Source organism: Nelumbo lutea, chromosome 1 (assembly GCF_056320005.1).
Source record: "Nelumbo lutea isolate HS-2025 chromosome 1, American lotus-T2T, whole genome shotgun sequence".
Lineage (NCBI taxonomy): Eukaryota > Viridiplantae > Streptophyta > Magnoliopsida > Proteales > Nelumbonaceae > Nelumbo > Nelumbo lutea.
Window position 1 is genome coordinate 205,214,684 of NC_142684.1, and position 8,039 is coordinate 205,222,722.

At 35.9% G+C, this 8,039-nt stretch overlaps 1 long non-coding RNA gene across 1 annotated transcript; it reads left to right on the forward strand.

The window, feature by feature from the left end:
- Positions 1–470: 470 nt before the first annotated feature.
- LOC148880540 (uncharacterized) lies at positions 471–4,116 on the forward strand. Its single transcript, XR_016099408.1, has 2 exons — positions 471–779; positions 3,860–4,116. It is a non-coding gene; the product is annotated as an uncharacterized LOC148880540 (long non-coding RNA).
- The last annotated feature ends 3,923 nt before the right edge of the window (positions 4,117–8,039 follow it).

Here is an 8,039-nt window from a genome sequence, read left to right on the forward strand (position 1 = left end):
CTGAAGTTGCTACTTGTGCCATAGCCAAGTGCATGGAAGCTTCTAAACATTTTCAGTGATCAGACCATCCGGGAGAATGGTTTGTTGGTCCATTCACTAAAACAATAAGGGTATATAGTTACTCAACTTACGGGGTAGTTTAAGAAATTTGCTTATATTTTAAATAAATTATATTAAGCCACAAACTATTGTTCGGGTCAAACTGTTCAGTGATCAGACCATCCGGGAGAATGGTTTGTTGGTCCATTCAATGGTTTTTCGGAATTAAAATGGAACCAAGACCTTGGCCGGTTTCCCGGACGAATGGTCCGACCGCGGGTAAACAACGGTTTTAAAATCATGGGACAAAAATAGGGCCTCTAAACTCTATTTCAGTTGCATTATTAATTTGTTCTTATAGTTACACTTGTCATCACCACATCCAGAAACTTATTCTCAATTCTCAAGAGCTGGAGTGGAGGTACTGCTCTTATAGTTACGAAGTGCTCCCATGGAAACTTCTCATCAGAAGGTATCTCTCTTAACGAAACAAGAAATAGTGAGACACTAACAGAAGTGCTTCCTGTCCTAATACCATGAAGATTACCCTTCATCTCTGATTAGCATGTCTCTTGGTTACGTGTTCGTGGTTCGGATCTTGTTCTGGCTTCAGGAATAACCTAGCTCCTCAATCAATTCTCATCTCTCCAAGCTCCGTTTTCCAGTTGGTTTCTGTCGTCTGGCCTTCATGGTGCCATTTCCTTTGCTGCACTGATCATGGTGGAATATGATTCTTCAAGGTAAACCACTTCATCTCACATGAACTTCTCTCACCAGAACCATCCCTAGCATAGAAATAGTGATTGGTTCAGCCTAGGATGAACTTCAATGCGGCAAATGTGTGCAATGACTGTTCATCTTCTGAGAACCAGGCGCTATTTTTAATTTGGTGGCCCTTCTGCTGCATTTGCTTCTTTTATAACTAAGCTGTCTTCTCTGCTTGAAACATATATACCAATTAAGGTATTGGTGTCAAGGAGGATTTCTTTGGTCCAAGGAAGAATATATAGATGTCTGACGATGTTTTGATCAAAACAGGAGACACTCTGGTGATAGGTCTTCATAATATTTCTGACTGGAAGAGAGGTTGGGAGTACGAGAACTTAATTAGTTTCTAGTGAGAGTAAGAGGTTTTTCAAATTGGTTGATCATTTTGTTCCTTTAGGCTGTGTTTAGTTTGAAAGAAAAGGTAGGGAAAGGTAGCTAATCCTGATGATTATAATGGAGAATCATCTTGGCTAGGCAGAGATTCTACTAGTACCCCAACAGATGGTTATTGCATTTGAAAGAAGGATGTTTGGAGATCAATATCAGCAGTCATTAATTCAGGTAAATCTATCTTCCGTCTCTCCTGATCTCTAGACTTTTTTCCCTCTTATTGGATAGTTATGATCAGTTGGAGATCAATCTGTATAGGTTCTTAGAGGGGTAATGAGTTTTGTAAATGGGTCACCCAGCTCTATAGTCTATAGATCTATCTCTTCGATGGTCTCTCCTATTTCATCCATGTTGAGGGATGATATGACCTCCAGTCCAGACAGCTAACCAGATTGGAACCTTGGAATGTTCAATGCGCAGTGCACAGTCCACGGTGCAATCTAGAGGGTGTTTTGTCGTTCTGTGTTTGTTGCGTTGTATGAACTTGCCACATCAACATTATTTAATTATACATAAACTGTCATAAATCCGGCCTATGCCAAAACCTTGGCAGTGCAACAGTTGAATTTTGGGCTCCTCCTGAGTATCCTTTTGACGTTTCCACAGTTGGTTTCTGGCATTGTAGCAAGTTCTCACTGTTGTGTCTCACCAAATCTTCAAAGCAACAGTACTCTTTCATGCCGATGACCCAGTAGCAGTAGCTGAGATGGTCACTCCGACCACAAAACTAAACCCTAACCCTAATTTTATTATTAAAAAAAAAGTGTTCTACTTTCTCACAAGTGTGAAAGAGAGGATGGTGTGTGATTGATGGATATGTGGTCATCATAAAGTCTAAACTTGTTTGTTTGTGCTTAATTTTGTTAAAAGCTTAGAATTGTCAGTTATGAAAGAGAGAGAGAGAGATCTAGTTTTCTGAATGGGGCCATCTGGGTTTCTTCCGCGGGTGACATATCTTGACATGTCACATGGAGAGAAGATTTTTGCTTTCCCGCGAGCCTCGCATGCATGCATCCCCGATCCATTTATTGAAACTTTTCTTTGGTTTGAATTTGATTCGAGTACAGAAGGAGTCTAGGAGATTAATTTGCCACGTAGAGAGGTGAACTCTCTTTGAATTGGTCATGTATTGATTATCTGATTTGATCGCTCACCCTATTTCACGTGACCTTGATACCCCACCAATCACCATGCATTAATTGAAGCTTTCCTGAGCTCCCACCTCAGGAATACAGGAATGCTGATGTTGGTCATTAAAAGCTTCCTCAATTTTTAAATCTGAAAACAAGTTGAGAAGAACGGTTCTTTGTTTGCCCACGTAGCACGCTTCTCAGACTGCAACTTGTCCATTAATGGAGGATACAGAGGGTGGAAGGCATGGAGCCTTGTCGGGAGCACAACATTCTACCACGATCAATATCCCAATGGAGAGAATAATTGCACCTACTTATCTACTGTTTCTTCAATTAACATTTCACCGACTTTGCTGAATTATTGAATAAAACCATAAAAAAAGGTCAAAACCCAACTGGACAAGTGGACATCATTAAACCCTGTTGCTAGCTAGCTAGTTGCAGAAGCCAGAAGGGCTCCCATATTTCAGGAATTTGATTGAGAGAAGTGACCCCATTTTCTTCTTTGACTGTATTTAAACGTGGCCGGTCTGAAATTGCAAGATAATGGACTGATGGAGTAATTAGTGGACTGTGCTTGTGTGGATGATGCAAAGGATGGAAGGAAGATAAACTGTTTGATTAAATCCCACATTGAACATATTTGAAGTGTTTTTTTTTTTTTCATTTTATCCGCATTCCCTGACACATAAGATTGAGCCCTGGGTTTAAGGTGGTCCTGCCGCAAATTTATTGCATAGGAATATTTTATAGTTCTTATGTAAAAGAAGATCATAACAAGCAAAACTATTGATAAAATATTTGAATAGAAGATTTCCATTATTTGAATATTAATATTGTTATTTACAGTTAAAAGAACAATAATAAAACTAACCTACTAAGAAATTATTTAAATAGAAGAGCAGAACAACATAAACTGTTTGGAAAACTCAACTTTAATTAATTGTGATTCTCCCAACCCTCCTCCCTCCCTTCCATCTATCTCTCTCTTCCATTTTTTAGTGTTTGACTTATAATAATGTACTTCATGCCTGGAGCTCCACTAGCTACCACAAAACCTTGAGACTTTTGAGGCCCACAAGCTAAGCCTAAGCTTCAGCGCTTCAATGTTAGCTCATAGCTAAATGAGTTGAGCCAACTTGGGTGGCAATCTTTTGATTGTTGTTTTTAGTTTAAGATTGACTTTGGTTTCACGTGAAATGCAAGAAAGTATATATACATATATATATATTTTATGAGAAACTGATATTCATAGGGAAAACAAATCATTTTCCTAATTTACTTATGCCTTCAATTAGAAAATAAATAAATTAATAAACCATAATGGATGATAAATATATACGGGTTTCACATGATTTGAATTGAGAGGATCAACCCATTTTCTGAAAAATGGCTTATAAAATTTAGAAGGATTGCCATCTTCTTACTATATTTTTTTTGGAAATTATTTGTCTTCCATGGATTCTTGTCTGCAACCAAATATAGTAAAATAACATTTCCTGAAAATTATTCATTGTCCTTCATTCCAGTGTGAAACCAAACAGAGCCGTAAAAAAGACAGGCTAGTCCAATGAAGCAACTTTGCCTCCCACATCACAAGCAGAAGCTGTGCACAGACCAAAAAAAGGTTTCAACCATTTATATAATTAGTATCTTTGGCAATTGTTTTTTTTTTTTTTTAATTTCTTTTAAGCCTTTTGCTATAGTACTACTGTATCCTTGAAGGGTTTGATCATATCCCCCACCCAGTAATCATTAATAAAAACTGATGAGCTTTTTTTAATTGGACCCAGAAAGAAAAAATGAGTTAAGCAAATCGAACAAGATTGGGTAGAAGATTTGTAATTCCTTTCCTTTTGCATATATATATATATATATATGTTATAATGATAATGCATGCATTGAAATGAACTAATTTATTCTATTAAGTCTCCATTTGGAATGAACACAAATATAAATATGTAAAGCGCAAAACTTCATGTTTTATATTTTGTATGTATTTATATTATACATATTTGTTTTTGTACTCCTTATATGTAGAGTGTAAAAGTTTATATTTTGTATTATTTTGCTTGTATTTGTACTGTACATATTTGCATTTATATTCCTTCCAAACTGAGCGTAAATAACAACAACTGAAAAGATATTGAACAAAACCTTTTTCTCTCTCACCAAACTTTGATTTCCATGGAAGCATAAATCATAACTGCAACGACATCATTTTGACATGGCTGAATACAGAGCAAATAAAACATAAGATGTAAGGTACATAAGTGGATCAATAATCAAATTTGGGAGATGAAGGTTGGTTGTGTCAGAACAGAATAGGAGAGAAATAGAAATTTGGGATTATGTTGTTATTAAAATATCTTATATTCTTTGAGAAACTCCATGGCCTTTGCTGGCGAGGAATGGTTCAAACTTCAAATAAAAGCTGTTAGGTGAGGTCCCTGAATAAGTCATTGGACTTAAAACGTGGACATACATAAGTCCATCCGTATCTTGTGCTTAAATTTAATTAACTATAATGGGAGTAAATGAGCGAAAGGGATCGAACACTAAATCACTTGTTTAAACAGAGTTTATACCATCTCAAGAAACCATTCCAAGAAAAGCCTGATCAAAACATGCAACATATATGCTGATAGAATTGTCTTTTGCCCAAGTTATAATTTAATTCACCTTTTCTCCATTCAATATTTTATGCTATATAGCCTATATTATATTATATATCATGTTATCATTGTGGTGGGGTTTATGTAGGGTAATGGAGGACTAAAAAATTATAAAAAACTGATTGGATTAACGGCTAATATGTCCATCACCACCCATAATCATAATCAATATTTTCAAAATGGGATCAGATTGGATGATTGGATTGAAAAATTTGAGAACCGACTTTACTCTAAAACCGTTTTTTTTTGCCAAAAATTATTGATTTGGTTAGCAAATCATTGACTTGGACAGTCAAACTATTGACCTAGACAACGGGTTTTGGCTGCTGTTTTGCTTTTGTTTTTTATTTTAATTTTTTGTTAGAGCGGGCCATTCATTTGAACCAAATGATCAAACCATTTGACTCTGGAATTGAACCCCAAAATGATTCCCTGTTCGGTCTGGTTTTAAAAACCTTGCCCATAATCATAGTTTCATTAGCTGAAATGTGATAAATTTTGTTCCCGCAATTTTGTAGTACCGAAACATGTTTTGTGGTTGTATTTTTTATTTAAATAATATGAAAAAATATAGTTTTGAAGAAATATCTTATGAATTTGCAAGTCAATTTTTGGATGCTTTGTTTGAATAAAGTGAACTTTGAAGAAATATCTTACACTGTTGGTTTATAAAAGACCATAAGCCCGATTGGCCCAGCTTGAAGCTGAGTCGGGCTGGACCGGTCCAATGCAGGATAACAAACCCAGCCCTTTGATTGGTGCATGGTTGAGAACTAGCCATGACAACGACATCTTTTCAAACCTTTGAAGTCTGTCTCTCTCCTACCAATCTATAACCACCACCATCTTTTTCACACCTTTGAAGTCTTGACCTCCTCTCTAGAGTCCATTGATTTACAACAACAACAATGACTGACAAAAACAAGCACACGGTGGTTTGGCTATCAAATTGATTACGGATGTGAAAACAATATTCAAGTTGAAGTTTGTTAATAACTTTACCTCAACTTTCTTTCTTATTTCATATTTTCTATCAAATTCAAGCTTTTTAAAATTGAAATGGTTAGGGGTCCGATTTTTGGGTCAAATAGTCTGATCGTTCATACCAAATAGATGGCCCGCTCTGATAAAAAATAAAAACAAATAAAAAAATAAAAAAACAGCTAAAACTATTGGACAGTTTGAATGATTTGACTGCCCGAATCAGTGGTTTACTGATCAAATCAATGGTTTTTGATGATTCTGGGGTAAAACGGACTGACCGGTTCCCGATTTTTCCAATCTGATTGTCTGATCTGATCCAATTTTGAAAACCATGATCAGATCTAACATAACCTAATGTTTGGAAATGGATAATCTATTATAAAAAAATCTTTATTTTATGAGAAAGAGTATTCTCGAATGCCAACTGTTTTTCTTGTTATGAGTTCCCAAAACAAATCAAAGCCATCCAATTTGAAAATACTATTCTGTTCTTAAAAGAAAAATACAGAAAAATGTTCTTGGTTGCATATGTGGTTTTTATTGACAGAAATGATTTCTTTTTTTTATTGACAGAAATGTTTTCTTGAATTCTGGTTCGAAGGACTTTTCATTTCGTGATTTGATATCATGTTTCATAAACTGTATTTGTAATCTAAAATTTGTTGTCATTTAAAAAAAAAACAATTATTTTTTAGAAAACCAAAATTTGTTTTCATTTTTAAAAACCATTATTTTGATAGTTCCAAAGACATGAATTATTTATTGAAGCAAAATCTAGTGCCTGTTTGGCAAGTCTTTTTCAAAAAAATCTATTGCAAGATCTGATGGTTAAAAGACGGTGAGCTTTTGCAAATAGATCTTGAAAGACTAAAGACTAGTTGATTGAAACATTTTTAATATATCTCCGGAAAGACCATAAAAGTTGGAAGACCGTTTGGTAATGCGATGAAAATATGTGCTATGTATATATGAATGTCTCATGTGAGCCAATAAACCATAACATGTAACACATGTGGGACCCACATATAGGTCTAAATATGCATTTCATAGTTGTGAGTCCCACATACAATCACCATAAATGGGCCCTGCATATATTTTTCCAATGTGGGCCCCACATATGCATATCCTTCATTATGGAGTCTAAAACTATTTTTCAATGTGGGCCCCACATACATTTCAACATATATATAACACATAATGTGGACCCCACAAACATTTCAACATACACATTACATAGTGTGTGCCCCAACTATTTTTTCAATGTGGGCCCCACATACATTTCAACATATGCTTAATGCATAATGTGGGCTCCACATGTAAGTCCACTTATGCATCCTTCATTTTGAAGCCTATAAATAATTTTTATGGTGGGCCCCACATACATTTTAACATATATGTAATACTTAATGTGGGCCCCACATGTATATACCATTAGTGGACCCACTTACACATTCAAAATTTCTGTACATGTTAGACGATGAAGGGAAATAGCAGCAACAAGAAGAGATTCCAGACAGAAGACTGGAAGCAACAAGTTGGCTTAAGGGATTTGGGAAATAACAATAGCAAGAAGAGATTCTAGACGAAGGGATATGGGGGGTTGTACCTGTTTGTTCACAAGTCTTCAAACCTTCGACGTAGCAAGTTACCTTTGATGGTATACCTACAAAAAGGAGAGAAAGATTAGCCATGGGAAGAAGAAAAAGAAGAAAGACACTCGAAGAAGAAGAAGAGAAGTACGCAGGTCGACAATGGTAGAGCTTAGGGTTAGGGCTCGAAACATTTACAAGTTTTTATTGAAAGATCACTATTTTCTCATAAGCGTGTGTAGAGAAACACACGTTTGAAGAAGCTAGAAGATTGCAAAAGATTCAATCGAAGCTTCCCGAAAAGCCCAATTTCGGGCTTCTTGCGTCTTCAATGGGTTGCATCTTTTTCGAATAGATCTACCATTTACCAAACGGGAAAAGCCCGAAATTCGGGCTTCCGGGCTTCTAAACAACCTGAAGCCCGCATAGAAAGACTTGCCAAACACAGCCCTAATTTTTAG